The sequence below is a fragment of the Patagioenas fasciata genome, unplaced genomic scaffold (assembly GCF_037038585.1).
Source record: "Patagioenas fasciata isolate bPatFas1 unplaced genomic scaffold, bPatFas1.hap1 Unplaced_1, whole genome shotgun sequence".
Classification (NCBI taxonomy): Eukaryota; Metazoa; Chordata; class Aves; order Columbiformes; family Columbidae; genus Patagioenas; species Patagioenas fasciata.
This window is the reverse complement of record NW_027288510.1, coordinates 2,518,960-2,535,725: the sequence shown is the minus strand read 5'-3', so window position 1 is coordinate 2,535,725 and position 16,766 is coordinate 2,518,960. Positions and strand designations below refer to the sequence as shown.

The following is a 16,766-nucleotide window of genomic DNA, read 5'->3' as shown; positions in this document are numbered from 1 at the left end:
CCTGTCTCACGACTCCATTCTAATAACCCTTCCCATTATTTCTTTATTTTCATTGAAGGTGTGTTTTCTTGACTGTCTGAATTTTAACCACTGGAATGGTTTTCAATTCCTCCACACCTGCTCTGGGCAGCCTGGGCCAGGCTCTGGCACCTCCCAGCAAACAAGTTTCTGCTCATGTTCAGATGGAGCCTCCTGTGTTTCAGTCTGTGCCCGTTGCCCCTCACCCTGGCGTTGGGCACCACTGAACAGAGTCTGGTCCATCCTCTGACAGCCACCCTGAGATATTGATCCATTGATCAGATCCCTCTCAGCTTCTCTTCTCCAGCTCAACAGCCCCAACTCTCACTGAGTCTTTCCTCATCAGAAAGATGCTCCAGACCCCTACCAAACCATCTAGTTGTGTTGACTTGGGAAGGCTGTGAGAAATTCCATGTATCCTTGCAGAACAATGATTTTCATCCACTGTTCTAACTTGATTTTGTCTCTGGACTTCACCTTCAGCTGGACAGCATTAAATGCCTCAGCATTGTACTCAGTGCTGCTGCTTGTCTGGCGTCAGCTGGCCAAGGGTGAAACTTTGGTTCAGGCCCTCAAGTAGAGATAAGCTGGTCTGTCCTATGTGACACCGGGGTAATGTGTGTGTTGTGGGGGGGTTTGGCTCCCAAAGGGGAACATGAGTCTCCAGGGAGGTGGCGACTGGCAGAAGGGCTGTGGGTGAAGAAGGGGGATGAAGAGGGGAAGCCAGCACTGGGCATGGTTCCTCTGCTGAGTACACAAACACATTCGGGTCACTGCTGACCTGGGAACACACCAGGGTCTGGGCTGAAGGATGCTGCTTCCTGATTTTTAAAAAGAATAACAAGGAACCCCAAAATCTATGACCATCTTCAGCCCCCTGGGCTCGTGGCTGGTTTTAAATGACTACAGAAGGCTCAGCAAGTACCGTAATAATTTGTAATAATCTAACTTTAATTTGCTGTCACGTTTCACTGGAAATATGAGGAGGGGCTGGAAACCACAGTCAGGGATGACAGGCAAGAAGGGGCTGGAGCAGGGTTAGGCAAGGTCTGCAGGAACGGCAGCCTGGCTCCTGGTTGTTGTGAGTATATAATTTACTGTTACTGATGTTACTGCTGCAGGGGCAAGGTCACCCTTCAGTCCTTTGTAATCCTTTGGGCTCATCAGAAGGTATTATCTGTTACTTTCGCTCTGTAGTGGGTCCCGTCTGTGGTTCAAGTCCGACACTACTTTGTCTTGCACTTCTACAGCACCTTTTCGTGCCTCTGGGTCCCACCATGCACTGCAGAGTTAAATTGATTGGTACGCTCCAAGCAATTTACCCTTGATTAAAGCAGACAGGTCTCTGCAGTGACAGAGTTGTGGATTATGCTTTTTAAAAATACATTCCCCGCTGGCTCCCACCAGAGAAAGCCCTGCTGCTGTCTTTCTTTCCATCTGAAAGGGTTACCATGGTATTATGCTCTAAATTATATCTGTCATCTCTGTAAAATAATAATCATAGACCCAGCAGGGTTGTATTTTGCTTTTTATTCCTATTTCTAACAAGATTTTGAAGCAGCATGTCACATTAAGATCTGTGGCAGCTGGGGAAGAGCAGGCTCTCTCCTCCTGACAGCCAGACAGCAGCGGGGGCTCCGGCGTGTCCTGCTGCTCCACGTCGGCTCCGCTGCCAGTGAACTCCTCACTCCTTTGCATGGGGAGGGATTTTCATGTTCACCCTTGGTTGAGCTCACTAAAGAGCCCTGCAAACTTCAGGCTTGAAGCACCGAAATGCACCTTGTGTGTTACGTGCTGACATTGTGGCTGAGTTGGGAATGACGGCGGCGAGATGGGCGCAGGGTCAGCAAGAGTTTGTTTTGTGCCTTGGTCTGGCACGGTTGTTTGGCACAGCTTTACCTTGGGTTTGGCTGGCGTGTGGTTACCTGAGCCAGTCTGGTTTCACAGCTTCCCCCTCCTTCTCTCTTCCCATCTCTGCTATTTTTCTTCCTAACAGAGATCCAGGTGCCAGCAGCTGCTCTATCGCACATGGCAACCACGGTGCTATGGAACAGGCTGCCCAGGGCAGTGGTGGAGTCATCATCCCCGGAGGGGTTTGAAAGGTGTTTAAACAAGGTGCTTAGGGACATGGTTTCATGCTAGAATTAGGGTATGGTTGGACTCGATGCTCGTGAGGGTCTCTTCCAGCTGAAATGATTCTGTGATTCTATGCAGTGCCAAGGGGGTGACTGGAGCCTCTCGTCAACCCTCCCTGATATCAGAGCAGATTTAAAAATTGGCACTTTAAATAGGACTCTTGAGTTTGTGGCCCACACGCTGTTGTTGTGTTTGTCATTGTTTTCATGTCACCGCTGCTGAGGCAGCTCCAGGCTCCCCAAGAAGAACGTCAGGAGAAAGGAGAGCAGGTGCTTCATCCAGCAGTGCAGGACAGCTAGAAAGGGGTCGCTATGCTGCACTAGTTAGTATAATTTTAAATGTTATTTAGACTGCAAAGAAAAAGTTATTTATTTGTCTTGCCTGGTCTCCAGGGATGGTTCATCCACCACCTCTCTGGCCAACCTGGGCCAGGCTCTCACCACCCTCAGGGGCAGCAATTTCTTCCATATCTAGAGCGTCCCCGTCGCTCTCTGGGGACGCAGCTGGTTGCCGTGGCAGAGCCTGGTAGCTCTGCTGAGAGGAGTCGGGAGAGTCGGGTCTGTGAAGTGAAGGAAGGGGAGATGTTCAGGTGTTAAGTTAATAAACTGCTTACAGATTTGTGAAACGTGGATTTTCTTCCCTCTGAGCCTTACATTTGCTTGCATCAAGAACACAACTTTTGTGGCTTGGAGTGTCTTTAGAGTGACTTTTTTTTAGGACCTGATGGGTTTCACCTTATTCTCTTTGAGTCATCAGCTCTTCTCACTATCTTTTCTCTGAAATAAATAAAATAACAGCTTGACAGCTGTAATGACAAATGTGAAACCCAAATGATTTGAGCCATGATCCATCGAGCTGAGATGGCCTGCTTTACATTGCTTTTAATACATTTTATGTTTTGTGTGTAAATAATTAGATGTTAGGAATAAAAACTGTCTGTTTAATACATGCCATTGAAAACCCTGGGTGCTGTTAATAGGCTTAGTAATAGGTGACACCTCTTTGAAATATAATTCTTTTATGCATTTTAATAGAGTTCATGGTAAACATGCTGTGATAAGCAGACAGAAACTAATATTTCCTGCAGCCAGAATGCACCTAATTAAAATTAATTGATTTTAGAAAAAAATCATCACCGCTAAGATGTCCAAACTATCTTCTTCTTGACAAAGCAGCCGTGCTGTGGTGTTGGGATGCAGAAACCCGCCCGTCGGGCTGGTGTCTGACCCTACGCACTCTTGGAGATCAGGCTGCGCTGGGGATGCACTTTGGCTATTAAAATTGGTGTAATGTATACAATTGCTTTGGGAAATTGGAGGTAACGAAGGGCACGTTCTCCAGGGGCTTCTTCAGAAGTTTATTTGCAGGTTGTTACAGTAACTCTGCATTTTGAGTGATTCAGCCCCATTCAGCCTGGATGCTGGGGAGACATCAGGCCCTTCAGGTCAAGGTGGGGTTTACTGCTGGTCTCTGCACCCCACAGGGCCTTCTGTTCTCTACCCCGGAATGTCTGCAGCACCCCCAAGACCTGGTGAAACTCTACCTGCACGAGTCAAACCGAGTCTACCGGGATAAGATGGTTGAAGAAAAGGATTATGGTACCTTTGATAAAATCCAGCTGGAGACGGTGAAGAAATTATATGACGTAAGTGTTGAGGTTCATAACTCTGATAATAACGTACGTGCTTACAGGAAAAAGGTTCCTTGGGCAAGAGAAGTTTGACCCAAGGTCTGCCAGTCTCTCACTTGCAGGGAGTGTGATGCTCTTGGTGGGACACCAGGAGCAAAATCTCTGTCAACTGCTTCCTGGGCTGCCAATGTTGGTATTTGGGTGAATGATGCTCTCCCTAAGGGCACCGGGGAGAGGAGATTTCGGCTCTGTGAATTAATTAAATTATTTTATTTAAATGTCTTGAGTCTTGTGGCAAAAGCAAAAGAGTCAGATCCCCAGTCTTGGTGGGAGTAAAGTGAGATGCAGGCACAAATCCCTAGTGCTTTCCTTTTTTTCCAAAATATCTTCCTAATGGAAGCTCTAGACCTGCTTTGCTTCAGTCCTGTCATCACCCGGCAGTGTTGCCATTGGAGTCCTGCAAATATCACAGTAACGCAGACAGTGCTTTTTCCTCTGGCTGTTAATCATTGTCCATGCAACAGTGTCATGCTGTAGCTGTTGCTGTGGGGCTTTTCTTGTGCTCACATTTTCTTAAGGTGATGAGTTCTTGTGATTTACAAAAGGTCCAGAGCAAGTATTGGGGCTTTATCCTTTCCCTTTCCTTCCCTTTTGTCGCTCTTTCCCCTTTTTCAACACACAGGTGCAGCTATATGGACATTTTTTGGAACACTGTGCTTCACTTGGAAAGATGACATAGAGCTGCAGTGTTTTCTCCTTTACTTCTTATATACCTTTTTTAAAAATTATTTTTAAATTTGACAGGACATTGAGGAAACTTTAGAGCAGACCAAGCGAATGAACATTTATTGCCATTTCGCTAAAGGCGTTGGAGAACCCAGCTCCAGGCCAGTTCCGACCTGGGAGGAGCTGAACAAGATCCTTGTGGAAGCCTTGGGCAGCTACAACGAAGTCAACGCTGCCATGAGCCTGGTGCTGTTTGAGGACGCCATGTGCCACGTGTAAGGGAGTTTTCTGTCTTTATGCTCTCATTGTAGCTTTTATCCATGCAGATTGTTTCCATGGAGGTTTCTGGAGGATGTCGGTATCCATTATTAGAGCAGAAGGAGCTGGAGGTGTGCAGAAGCTTCATCTGCCCACGTGGTGTGTCCTGCACAAATACTGCCCTGCTTCTCCAGCTGCTGCTGGGGGGATCTTTTGACACTGTGAGGATGCGGGGCTGTCGGATGGAGGGTCAGCATGCTGCTGGTCGTTTGAAGTCTGGTTGCTGTTACATCTTTGGCCCTTGATGCTCTGCATACGGCACAGACGTTTATTGTACATGACATTGATCAAGTGCTTTTTGTCTTCACTTGACAGCCAGCCACAGAACTAGTTACACCAGGATGTCCCTAAATGCTTTCACAACTGGGTTGGAGGCACGTTTACACAATTCTCAGTGGGATTTTCAAATGTATATAATGTGAGATTACGTGAATTCAGGCTACTAGTTTGAATGGACTGAGGCACTTAAATTGCCTGGATCCTTTGGAAAGCCTGCTTGCATTCCGATGCCTGGAGGTCCAGCTGGATTCCCTGTGGAAACTGGACACGTGGGACTATATGAAAATAGCGAGCCTCCGTTGATCATTATGAAGCTATTTACATGCCTGTGGTATGGATCGTGACACGTACCTCCAGCTCTTATACATGATTTAAATGCTTGTTGGGAATTCCACAGAATCACAGAATCCCAGAATGCCAGGGGTTGAAGGGACCTGGAAAGCTCATCCAGTGCAATCCCCCCATGGAGCAGGAACACCCAGCTGAGGTTCCACAGGAAGGGGTCCAGGCGGGTTTGAATGTCTGCAGAGAAGGAGACTCCACAGCCTCCCTGGGCAGCCTGGGCCAGGCTCTGACACCCTCACCATGAAGAAGTTTCTTCTCCAATTTAAGTGGAACCTCCTGTGTTCCAGTTTGAACCCATTGCCTCTTGTCCTGTCATTGGTTGTCACCGAGAAGAGCCTGGCTCCATCCTCCTGACACTCACCCTTTATATATTTATAAACATTAATGAGGTCACCCCTCAGTCTCCTCTTCTCCAAACTAAAGAGCCCAGCTCCCTCAGCCTTTCCTCCCACGGGAGATGCTCCACTCCCTTCAGCATCTTGGTGGCTGCGCTGGACTCTCTCCAGCAGTTCCCTGTCCTTCTGGAGCTGAGGGGCCACAACTGGACACAATATTCCAGGTGTGGTCTGATTTTTGGGGGCTGAAATGCAGACCTGGCCTCAGATAATTTCTGAAGATGAACCTCCCCTGTAAATCATAGTTTTAACTGATTTTGCCTGGAAACATTGTATCATGAAGAGCAGGTTTGTGACTAAGCTAGAAGGAAGCCGCTGTCCTGCTGCACGCTTGTGTGGGTGATTTCAGGTTTGCTGGACCTGGTAACCTAATGCAGTTACTCTCATGCAAATTAAAAAAATACATATATATATATAAATTTCTACTCCTTTTAACTAGCTGTTTAACCAGTTCTGTTCTAAGAGCTCAGCAATCTGTTCCTTTTGCGGTGCAGCGTGCTGGCTGTGCTGGGGCATGGCTTCCCTTATAGTTTGGGCATTTACTTCTTTGTATTAATGAGTCATATGCAACCTGATGTCCATTGGTGTTTCTGCTTGCAGAAAGGTGACAGTAATTTTAATCTTGTGCTTCTTTTGCACTTTACATAAATTGGGATTTTCAACAAAACCTGTCAGTATCCCTCCAGTTAATATTGTGAGTAATCGGGAAGGCGAGGTTTGAGTATTCAGCATGATTTTCACTGGAGCTGAGTGATTTCGATTCAGCGCATTTGGAAATTGCGTTTTGCTGAAACACACAAATTATTCCATCTCCAACAGCTTATGGATGACATCTTGAATTTGTTGTGAAGTTTCTGTTGGGAAAAAAAAGTAAGGGAGTTAATGTATGTGGGGAGGTGGGGGATATGGGTCAGTCACCTCCTGACCCGGGGCTCATGGTGCCCATTCCCAACGCACACCCCGTGCCCTTGCTTTTGGGGACAGCCAGCTAGAGAATGAAAAGCAGGAACATTCCAGCTCTCCACACAAGCTGGATTGCTATTCTGGGTTTAATTTCACAATCTGTGGGAGTCTGCACATAGATCATAAGACGCTTGAGTTGTAATAAAGCAGTACAGTATTTCTTGCAGTCTTATTTGAAAAATTAATTAGATTAGTCTAGGAAAATACTCAGTTAAGTGAGTTGAATAAAGGCAGTGATGTCAAGAGGGGAATGGTGCTTGCATTTCAGACACCTGACAGTGAGGTTTTCACAGGTAGGATCCTCTAAACCTCCCTCACTTGGGATTTTAACGTGGGGATGTCAGCAATTGCTTAAAGAGAATAGACTGGGGGCAGAGCTCACTGTGCAACTCTCAAGGACAAGTGAACAGACCTGAAAAACAATAGCAAGTTCATTTTAAGTGTGACAAAATCTCACTCTTAATGGTGGCTTGGATAAATAATGTTGGACTGTATTTTCCAGACAGGTATTATGCTATTCCAGATGTATATGAATATGCTTTAATGCATAGCAGGACCCTTCACCTGAACATGAACCCAAAATGCTTTGTGAAGAGGAACCTTCACTGGAGAGGTGCACCAGAGCCATGAATTCTGTTCTCACTATTTGCATGTCCATGTAATGTGTTTTTTCCCTTGTCCTCCCTGCAAAGACATCCAGGCCTTCACCTTAAAATATTTCTATCCAGCAGGACTTGGCAGGTGGAGAAATACTGGACACAGTTTGAATCGCCACCAAACTATTTTTTTAATCAGCTACGTCCTTTGTTTGGGCCTCAGCAGAGATGGGGATTGATTGCTGACATGTCTCTTAGATTGACATTTTTCATCCCATTCAGACTACGGTTTCCTAGTGATTAAAATATATATTGAAAAGCAGTGGGCAGAGAATAAGAAAAATACTCTTATTAATGACAGATTTTATATGCTTCAATTTAGTTGCCGCATCAACCGGATCCTGGAGTCCCCCCGAGGGAACGCTCTCCTGGTCGGCGTGGGTGGAAGCGGGAAGCAGAGCCTGACCAGGCTGGCGGCCTTCATCAGCTCCCTGGAGCTTTTCCAGATCACGCTGAGGAAAGGGTACGGGATCCCTGACCTGAAGGTGGGTGACTCCTGGGGCTGAGGTGGAGCGGAAGGGAATAAAAAGCAGAACTTGCCCTGAAAACTTTGGGATCCCCAATTTAAGAAGGACAAGGAATTACCAGAGGGAGACAAAGATGCTGAGGGGTCTGGAGCATCTTTCTGATGAGGAAAGACTCAGTGAGAGTTGGGGCTGTTGAGCTGGAGAAGCTGAGAGGGATCTGATCAATGGATCAATATCTCAGGGTGGCTGTCAGAGGATGGACCAGACTCTGTTCAGTGGTGCCCAACGCCAGGGTGAGGGGCAACGGGCACAGACTGAAACACAGGAGGCTCCATCTGAACATGAGCAGAAACTTGTTTGCTGGGAGGTGCCAGAGCCTGGCCCAGGCTGCCCAGGGCGGGTGTGGAGTCTCCTTCTGTGAGACATTGAAACCCGCCTGGACCCACCTGTGTGATCTGCTCTGTGACCCTGCGTGAGCAGGGCTTGGACTGGGGGATCTGCAGAGGTCCCTTCAGCCCAATCGTCTGGGATCCTGTGAAGAGGCTTTTGTACATGGACAGCTTCCTGAAACTTGCCTGGCCCTGACAGAAAAACGTAGAGGTGCCCAAGGCATATGCTTGAAGGTGCAGGAAGGATTTCTGTGTGTCTGTCCCCATGCGCAGTGGCCATGGCAGAGGAGCAGGAGCTCTAAGTTCAGCTACCTCTTCTGAAATGGAAACTAAAGTGGGTTTGTTACAGGCAGTTCTTTTGTGGCTTCTAAAAAACAGATCATGATGGAGGTGTTGACCCACTATAGCGACATCTGAGCTAACAGCAGCCTGTCCTATGACACTTGCTAAGGTACCAGCCAGGGCTAACAAGTGGGAGAGGGATGATGCACTGAGTGAGATACACTGCTTCCCAAGCTGGTCCTTGCTCACATGTTGCTACTTCATTGCATGGTGGCATCTTGTCCATGTCCTTCTTTGTGGCCAATTAACAAAGCTTATATGGATTTATGAGCCACAGCGGGCTCACAGGAAAAGGGCTGTGATGAACAGTAGTGGTAGGTTTTGGTTCTTGGGTCTTATCTTGCTGTTAAAGCTGGTTGTGAGGCAACAAAGAGGAAAGGTACTTTGCCTTGTCCTGACTTTACGTCCTTCCAGAAGGAGTTTCCTGCTGGCAAAGGCAGAGCTTGTGCTGCCAAGAGGAGCTGTGGGCCAAGCGGCTGTGGGGCAGGAGGCTCCCAGCCTGCAGGAAAGGCAGGGGATGAGGGAAGGGATAAGGCTGGAGGAAGGAGAAATGGTGCAGGGCAGAGGGGATGCTGGGCAAGGGAGTAACAGCCCCTTGACCAGGCCCCAGAATAATGCAAAGAGAGACCCCCAGGGGCCCGCATACACTGCACAATTTGCTGCAACTCAGAAACTTTTAGCAGCTGGACTGAAATAAAAGCCTGAAAAGCAAAGGACCTGCTGCACAAAAATGCAATGAGTAGGGAAAATATATTCATAAATGCTTTTATTTCTGTTCTGCTTTGTTTTGAGGTTTCTCTATTCAAAAAATGTCTCACTCTGATAAAAGCAGATTTTGAGTTTGAGCCACCTCGACTCTTTTCAATGCTGCTTTCGGGGAAACAGCCCAGGTGGGCCTGTGGTCCTGCCAGGAGAATTTAGATCCATTCACTTTAATTCCTGGTTGCACCACTTGAATACAGATGCCAGTTCCCTGCTGGGCAAAGCTTTGTTTCACTGCTGAAGCAGGGAAGGGTGGTTTTATTAAAACCCAGCTTCAAGCTTGAAAGTGTGCCAGGCTTCTGCTTTTGACCATGGCAATGTTTAACACCACTGCTTGTCTTTATTGCAGAGAAAAAATGTGTTCACTGCCACATTACCTTTTTTTCCATGCCAGGCTTGCTGGCCTGAAGTGCAAGGGCTCAAGGACTGAGGTTGCTGTAACCTCAGCTGGTGCTGTGAGATCTTCCATTCATGGAATCCCAGCCTGGTGGGGGCTGAAGGGCCCTCTGCAGATCCCCAGTCCAAGCCCTGCTCACGCAGGGTCCCAGAGCAGATCACACAGGTGGGTCCAGGCGGGTTTCAATGTCTCAGAGAAGGAGACTCCACACCCGCCCTGGGCAGCCTGGGCCAGGCTCTGGCACCTCCCAGCAAACAAGTTTCTGCTCATGTTCAGATGGAGCCTCCTGTGTTTCAGTCTGTGCCTGTTGGAAGTGGATGGAAGAGCCTGAGCTGGGCTGTGCAGCTGGAACCCCATGCCTGCTCCTGGCTGTGTCTTCTCATGTTCTCCTTCCCTGGGCTCTGCAGGTTGTGCTGTGTTTTTCGCCCGTGGGCAGCAAGCTCCGTGTCCGCAGCAGGAGGTTCCCTGCCATCATCAGCTGCACGGCCATAGACTGGTTCCAGGAGTGGCCGCAGGAGGCCCTCGAGTCTGTCAGCCTCCGCTTTCTGCAAGAAACAGAGACCGTGGAGGTGAGCACCTCACCCACTGGCATCTGGGGCTGCCATGGCCGTGCCTGGGTTTGGGTTCCTCTGCGGGGGGTGCTGGTGGCAGCCAGGTGTGACATGTCCCTCTGCTTGGTGCAAGCAGTGCCTCTCGCGATGGGGACAGCACTGCAGGGACAGCACTCACCCAGGACATCTGGGTGACCGTTCAGAGAGGAATTGCTGGTAACTCTCTACTGCTTTAGGATGAGAGAAAATGGCCTCAAGTTGTGCCAGGGAAGGTTCAGATTGGATATTAACTAAGGTTTCTTCCCCAAAGGGCTGTCGGGCATTGGAACAGGCTGCCCAGGGCAGTGATGGAGTCACCATCCTTGTGGAGGGGTTAGACAGAGATTAAGTTCTTAGGGCCATGATTTAATACCAGAGTTAAGTTATCGTTACACTTGATGTTCTCAAGTGTCTCTTCCAACCAAAATGTTTCTATGATGCTAATTAACTTAAGCAAAGCAGGTTTTTCAGAGAGGGGCACAGCCCTCAGCTGAAGCATGGCCGTGGGCACCATGTTGTGTTTGTTCACTGATAGCACTGCCAGACACACCACTGCTTTGCAAGCAAGAGCGGCAGCTTACAAATCGGTGCAGGAAATAACCTAATGCTTATGGTTATTGCAGGGAACATGGGCTTTGCTCTCCACAGGCGTGTCTGAGCGCCTGTAATTCTCAAGGGCAAAATTATGTCAAGTTCTCATTGATGACAACCTGCTGCTAGACTAAAAGAGATTCAGTTATGTTTATTTAGCTTTTCTGGGCAGGATTTTTGTAGAATAAAGTCTACAATGTTTCTTTTTATGTGTGTGCTTTCCCTATTTGTAGAGGAGAAAAGCCCAAATTTATGCTTGAAAGGCTGTTATTTTATAGAGCTTAATGCTAGAAAAATTGCTTGGAATAAGATAAAATATGAGATAAAAAGATATAAAAAGAGGTATACAGTACATGAACAGACAAAGTTATTTTAGAGATAACAAATGAAAAGGGATCAACTTAGATGTTCCAGCCTGGATTTTGCTGCAGCAGAATAAAATGTTAATAAATTCCTTTGTATATGGCACAGATCTGCACTACATATAGTTGTTCAGTTTGAAATATTTTCTCCTTGTCTTCTCATCTTACTTTTAGGATTCAGTGAAAGATTCAATAAGCAAATTCATGGCCTATGTCCACACAAGTGTCAACGAGATTTCGCGATTGTATCTGAGCAATGAGCGACGATATAACTACACCACTCCAAAGTCCTTCCTTGAGCAAATCAAACTCTATCAGAATTTGCTACTGAAGAAGGGCAAGGATTTAAAAGCAAAAATGGAGCGGCTGGAGAATGGCCTGGAGAAGCTCAAGAGCACATCTGCACAGGTAAGCAAACCCTTGGGGTTAAAAGCTGATGGGTTTTCGTGTTTCTCTGTTAGAGGCATCTCCTCATCCTGGTTTGAAGGAGAACTTTACCGGCTGGAACTGTGCAGAGTGTAAAATTTGCACTAGATCCTGGCTCTAGTCTGGTGTGAACTGGTTCTTTGAGGAGCAGGAGTTGTGTCTGTACTGGAAAGGAGAAGGGGAGGGATGTATATTCAGTCCCTGCTGCTGGGGTGGTGCCAGTCCCTGGTGACAGATCACAGGAACTGAAATGAGATAGGGATCCAACTGGCTATGGACATCTTTTAATTATTATCTTTCAGTTGTGACAAAATACCTTATAAAATAGAGGGAGATCAGTGATTTTTGGAGTAGCATCCAGGGGATCTACAATGACTTCAGCAAGAATCCTTTTAAAATATAGCTGATGGTCATTTTTCCTTGCATTATGCTGTCCATCTTTGAGGGAAACTACTGCGTGTCTGAAATGTAGACCAGCCATCCCCAAATCGCCCTGCTAAGGACCAGCACTGGCACTCTTGTGCAGTAAAGACTAGATGTTGTTCTGAGTATTTCACAAACCCCTCTGTAGTGACTCAAACTGCCTTTCAGAGCTTTGCTGTCTACACCAGTTGCTAGCTCCCGTTTTTCTCTCCATTTCATATTCTATTAACTGTTTCAAATGTTCTCTTACAAGCTTCTGCTGTGGCAAATGGACCTCTCCTGAAGCTGCTCTGAGGAAATGCAGGGGGTTGGTGGGAATGAAGGACTAGCGGGTTCACTCCCTTCTGCCTATGTGCTCTGGGTAATGCTGCTGACATCAACAACGTCTGTCGTGCTCAGAAGGGTATGTGCCTCGCTGGAGGGTGATGTATGGGCTTTATTAGTGCCTCTTGGCTCTGAGAGCCTGCGTCTCACTTGAGCACTTGCTTTCTTCATGGTGCAGGACAGGTCTTTGAGGACACAGAATGGGAGGGGGCATGTTTCATGTCCCCTTTGCAGGTTCTGTCATCTCCTGCGGAAGGATGGGGCTGCGGTTGAACAGCCAGTAGCAGAGAACACCAGTTAGAACCAGTGATGTCAACCAGAGCGACCTCACACCCACCCTACCTATGGGGGGAAATCATTTTGCTGACCTGTGCATTGCTGCTGGTTTTGGTGGTGTCCCAGTGATGGAAAATTTGTGTTAGGTCTATTTTTTATTGCAAGCAACTAATATGAAACCAACCTTTTGAGGGGAAACAAGTCCCTGTAGTGTCGGTCAAACATGGGAACCTTTTGTATTCTTCAGTTGTATCTGCATATAGGTGTTTTGTTGGCAAGGGTTCTCTGACCAGCCACAGAAGAGGTGCTGAGGAGTGGTGGAGGGCTGGGGAGGAGATGGGGAGCCACAGCACCTTGGGGTCTTGTCTATTTTACTGTTGCGAGAAGGATAAAAGGAAGCGATGTTCATATCTGGTTGGAGTAAGGCTGGGCGAGAAACGCCTGTTTGTGAGGTTCCTGAAGATGCAGAGCAGTGAGGAGAAATGTGTCAAATTTGAATCTGAGATTAGCACTGGGGGCCTAAAATTAAACACCTGAAATATCAGATGTGTGCAATAGTCAAAACTGCTGCCGAGTTGAAACAAGGGTGTGGATATTTAGCAGTAGTGAAAATCATACCAGAACGTTCAATCTTGTCTGAACTTTACACTCACCCATGGTTGGTCCTGGTGCTGAGGAGCTGACGAGTCTTATGTCTCAGGTGTGTCATCTCCAAGCTGTGTCGTGGTGCTTGAAAGTGATATGTTGTGGGTTGTTTTGGTTTTGTTTTTTTCTTTAAATTTCAAAGCAAAGGTGGAGGATTTCGATACCTGGGTGTGGCCTTACGTCTGAGGACTAGTGCTCCTGTCACCAGGATTCTCCAGTTTCCTGCTGCTTGGATGCCACGACAAGTTAATGATGAGTTTTATGCATTTCTATAGACCTTCCAGTGTGGCCTCAGCATGAGGGAGCTGTTGTGCAAATAGTTGCGGGGTACATTTTGACTTAACCATTCCAACTTCAAAATAACCTCTTCCCCCTCCTTTGACTTGTTTCCCCTCTCCACCCCTCGTCCCTGCTCTGGACAACTTGATACTGTTGACCAACTTTTCTTCTAAAGAAATGTTTTCCATTTCCTATGTTTCCTCACCATCTTTCCCTGAAGACAGCGACTGTCCTCAGTACCCTGAAAAGCAGGAGCCGGCTTCCAGTTATTAGGACATAGAAGACTTAGGAAGATGCATGGGATGAGTAATTTGTTTTTCCAAGTGATGTTCACCATGAAGAGGTCAGCGCTCTGTTCAGAGCTCATTGCTGAGTCATTTTTTGGATGACCTTGGTTAATATTGCATCACTGGATTCCAGATCCAAGTCTTGCTTGCTCTATCAATTAGTCGCTGACCTTTGTGATGTATTTTGTGTTCTTGAAACAAAGCAGGGAAAATGAGGTAAAATGAGTCTTCTGGGAACCTGCCCTGCAGGTTTTCTGTTCTTTAATAATTCTTCTTGCTCTGTCCTGGCTGAGTGTTCATGGGTAAGAAGACCAACAAGGCCAATATCCTGGTGGGGGTTTGTTACAGCCCACCCAACCAGGATGAAGAGGCAGGTGCAATATTCTGTGGGCAGCTGGGAGAAGTCTCCTGATCGCCAGCCCTTGTTCTTGTGGGGGACTTCAACCCACCAATGTCTGCTGGAAATACCACACACAGAGAGATTAATAGTGTTCTCTCCTCACTCTGGGGTGATGGTCTGCTGTCATTTTTCCTGCCACCTCGGTCTCTCTTTGTACAATTATTCTTGAAGTGTTACCCAAAAGTTTCCGAAGAAGCAGCAAATAGCTCTGTGTGCAAGCTGCCACCCTTTTTGGTGTGAGAGAGGGGAAACCTGAGTACCTGGTTACCGTGACGTTTGTAGAAAGAGGAGAATTTTTCATGCCTTTATTCCTGGCATTGCTGTGCCAGGGACGGCTCCGCAGGCCACCCATGGGAGCGCATTAGATATTTCAGCTGTGCCTTCCCGAGGCGGCGGTGTGAGCCCGCCCCGCTCAGCGCTGTCTCATCAGGCGTTTTCATGGCTGGGCATCAGGCTGTGTGGGAAGGGAGGAGAAATGGATGTGACAGACTGGTTTTGCTGTGGAAACGAGCCTGACATTAAAGGAAACTTGTTTGATGTGTTGAGGGGGTGAAACTGGAGGAGTGAAGTTCATAAATCTGCATTCCTGGTGCTGCCCCCAGGATACCACTAAAGAGAGTGGATTTAGTTGTTTAGGCGTAGCTCCTGTTTCTCTCTTTCCACTGCACAAACACTATTAAATTGTCCCTGTTCAACTGTGTTTGAGCTGTAGCCTCACTGGGGAAGTGTGATTTGTTTCCTTACACAGGTGAGGGAGGCTGGAGGTCAGCAAACGTCCCCCAGATGTGGCGAGGTCTGTTAGCAGAGGGTCCTCAGCTCCCACTTGGATCATTTCCACTGGGAATTTAACGTGTTGCCCAAGCCAAACTGGGCAGTAACACACACCTTCACAGTAACACACACCTCTGGCCTTCCAAATGTTTCATTCGGGCAAAGCCCCAGCTGAATTTCTTGATTTTAAAATCCTGACAGTGTTATAGCAAGTCATTTACCCTTCCGCTATTACATGTGCTTGGCTGAAAGAAGGTTTTGTCAGAACATTTTCTGTTCTCAGGGGCTGTGCTGAGGGCTGAATTTACATCAGCTGTTGAGTGCTGGTGGGTTTTAATCCCTCACTTGTTTTGTTGTGGCCACGTAAACCCCTAAAGCTCCCATTCATGTCTATATCCAGCACATCATTTTTGGGCAGAAGCTCACAAGCCATATCTGCTATCAGTGAAGCCTCCCACTTCAGTTTCCTGCAATCCCCAAAGATGTGGAGCTGAACAAGAAGCTGCTGCTGAGTTTGCTGAATGAAGGGATTACATGCTCCTGAAGGCTGGAGTCATCTGGATTTACAGTTGCGTCTTTGCCCAGGTGAAAACAGCATTGTAGTGCTGGGCAGCAGGAGGTGACAATGACTGAAGCGCACAAAGAGACTTCTAAGAAACCGCCCTCCACTTGAAGCTGATGCCGAATGTCAATAGCTTCAGTTTATATGATTGCAAATCTTGCTCTCTCTTCTGGTATAAAAATGGAATTATCAACAAAAGCAAGTGTCTGACTTCCCTTCTAGTAAGTACTTTTATGTAGGTAAAGATGTATTGAAGGAGCATTAAGTAATCCTTTATGCGCCTGACCTCAGGACAGGGAAAAACTCCATGGTCTGCACAGAGCCTGTGGAAATTAATCGATACGGTGCTTTTAGAAAGAGACTTTCTGTCTTGGAGTGAGAGCCAGTGTGAGCTGCCCCACCATGTGAGCGCTCCAGCCTGTTGCTGAAAGTGCTCCTACCTTACGCGTCTGAGTAGCTGCTTGGTGGAGCTGCTACCACTGCTGTGCCTCGAGGCTGCCAGCTGAATGGGGGATCCCTTCTCAAGCTCATTTGACATCACGAATTGGAACAGAAGTGTGATGGGAGCGGCTGAGGGACCTGGGGGGTTCAGCTGGAGAACAGGAGCTGAGGGGAGACCTTCTGATCTCTGAACTGCCTGAAAGGAGCTCGGAGCCAGGGGGGGTCAGGCTCTGCTCCCCAGGAACAAGCGCCAGGAGCAGAGGAAACGGCCTCAAGTTGCGCCAGGGGAGGTTGAGGTTGGATGTGGGGAACAATTTCTTCCCCAAAGGGCTGTGGGGCATTGGAACAGGCTGCCCAGGGCAGTGCTGGAGTCACCATCCCTGGAGGGGTGGACAGACGTGGAGATGAGGTTCTTACGGATGTGAGTTAGTGCCAGTGTAGGTTAAACAGTTGAACTTGGTGATCTTAAAGGTCTTTTCCAACCAAAATGATTCTATGATTCCACAATGTAAAGTCCCTCAAGCCTTGGGCGTCTGACAAGGGCTGTATGTGTCAGCAGATCACAA

General features: G+C 47.5%; 1 pseudogene; it reads left to right on the top strand.

Moving 5' to 3' along the window:
* Positions 1 to 16,766, top strand: part of LOC136115910 (dynein axonemal heavy chain 9-like) — an 85,975-nt pseudogene that overhangs the window by 54,476 nt on the left and 14,733 nt on the right.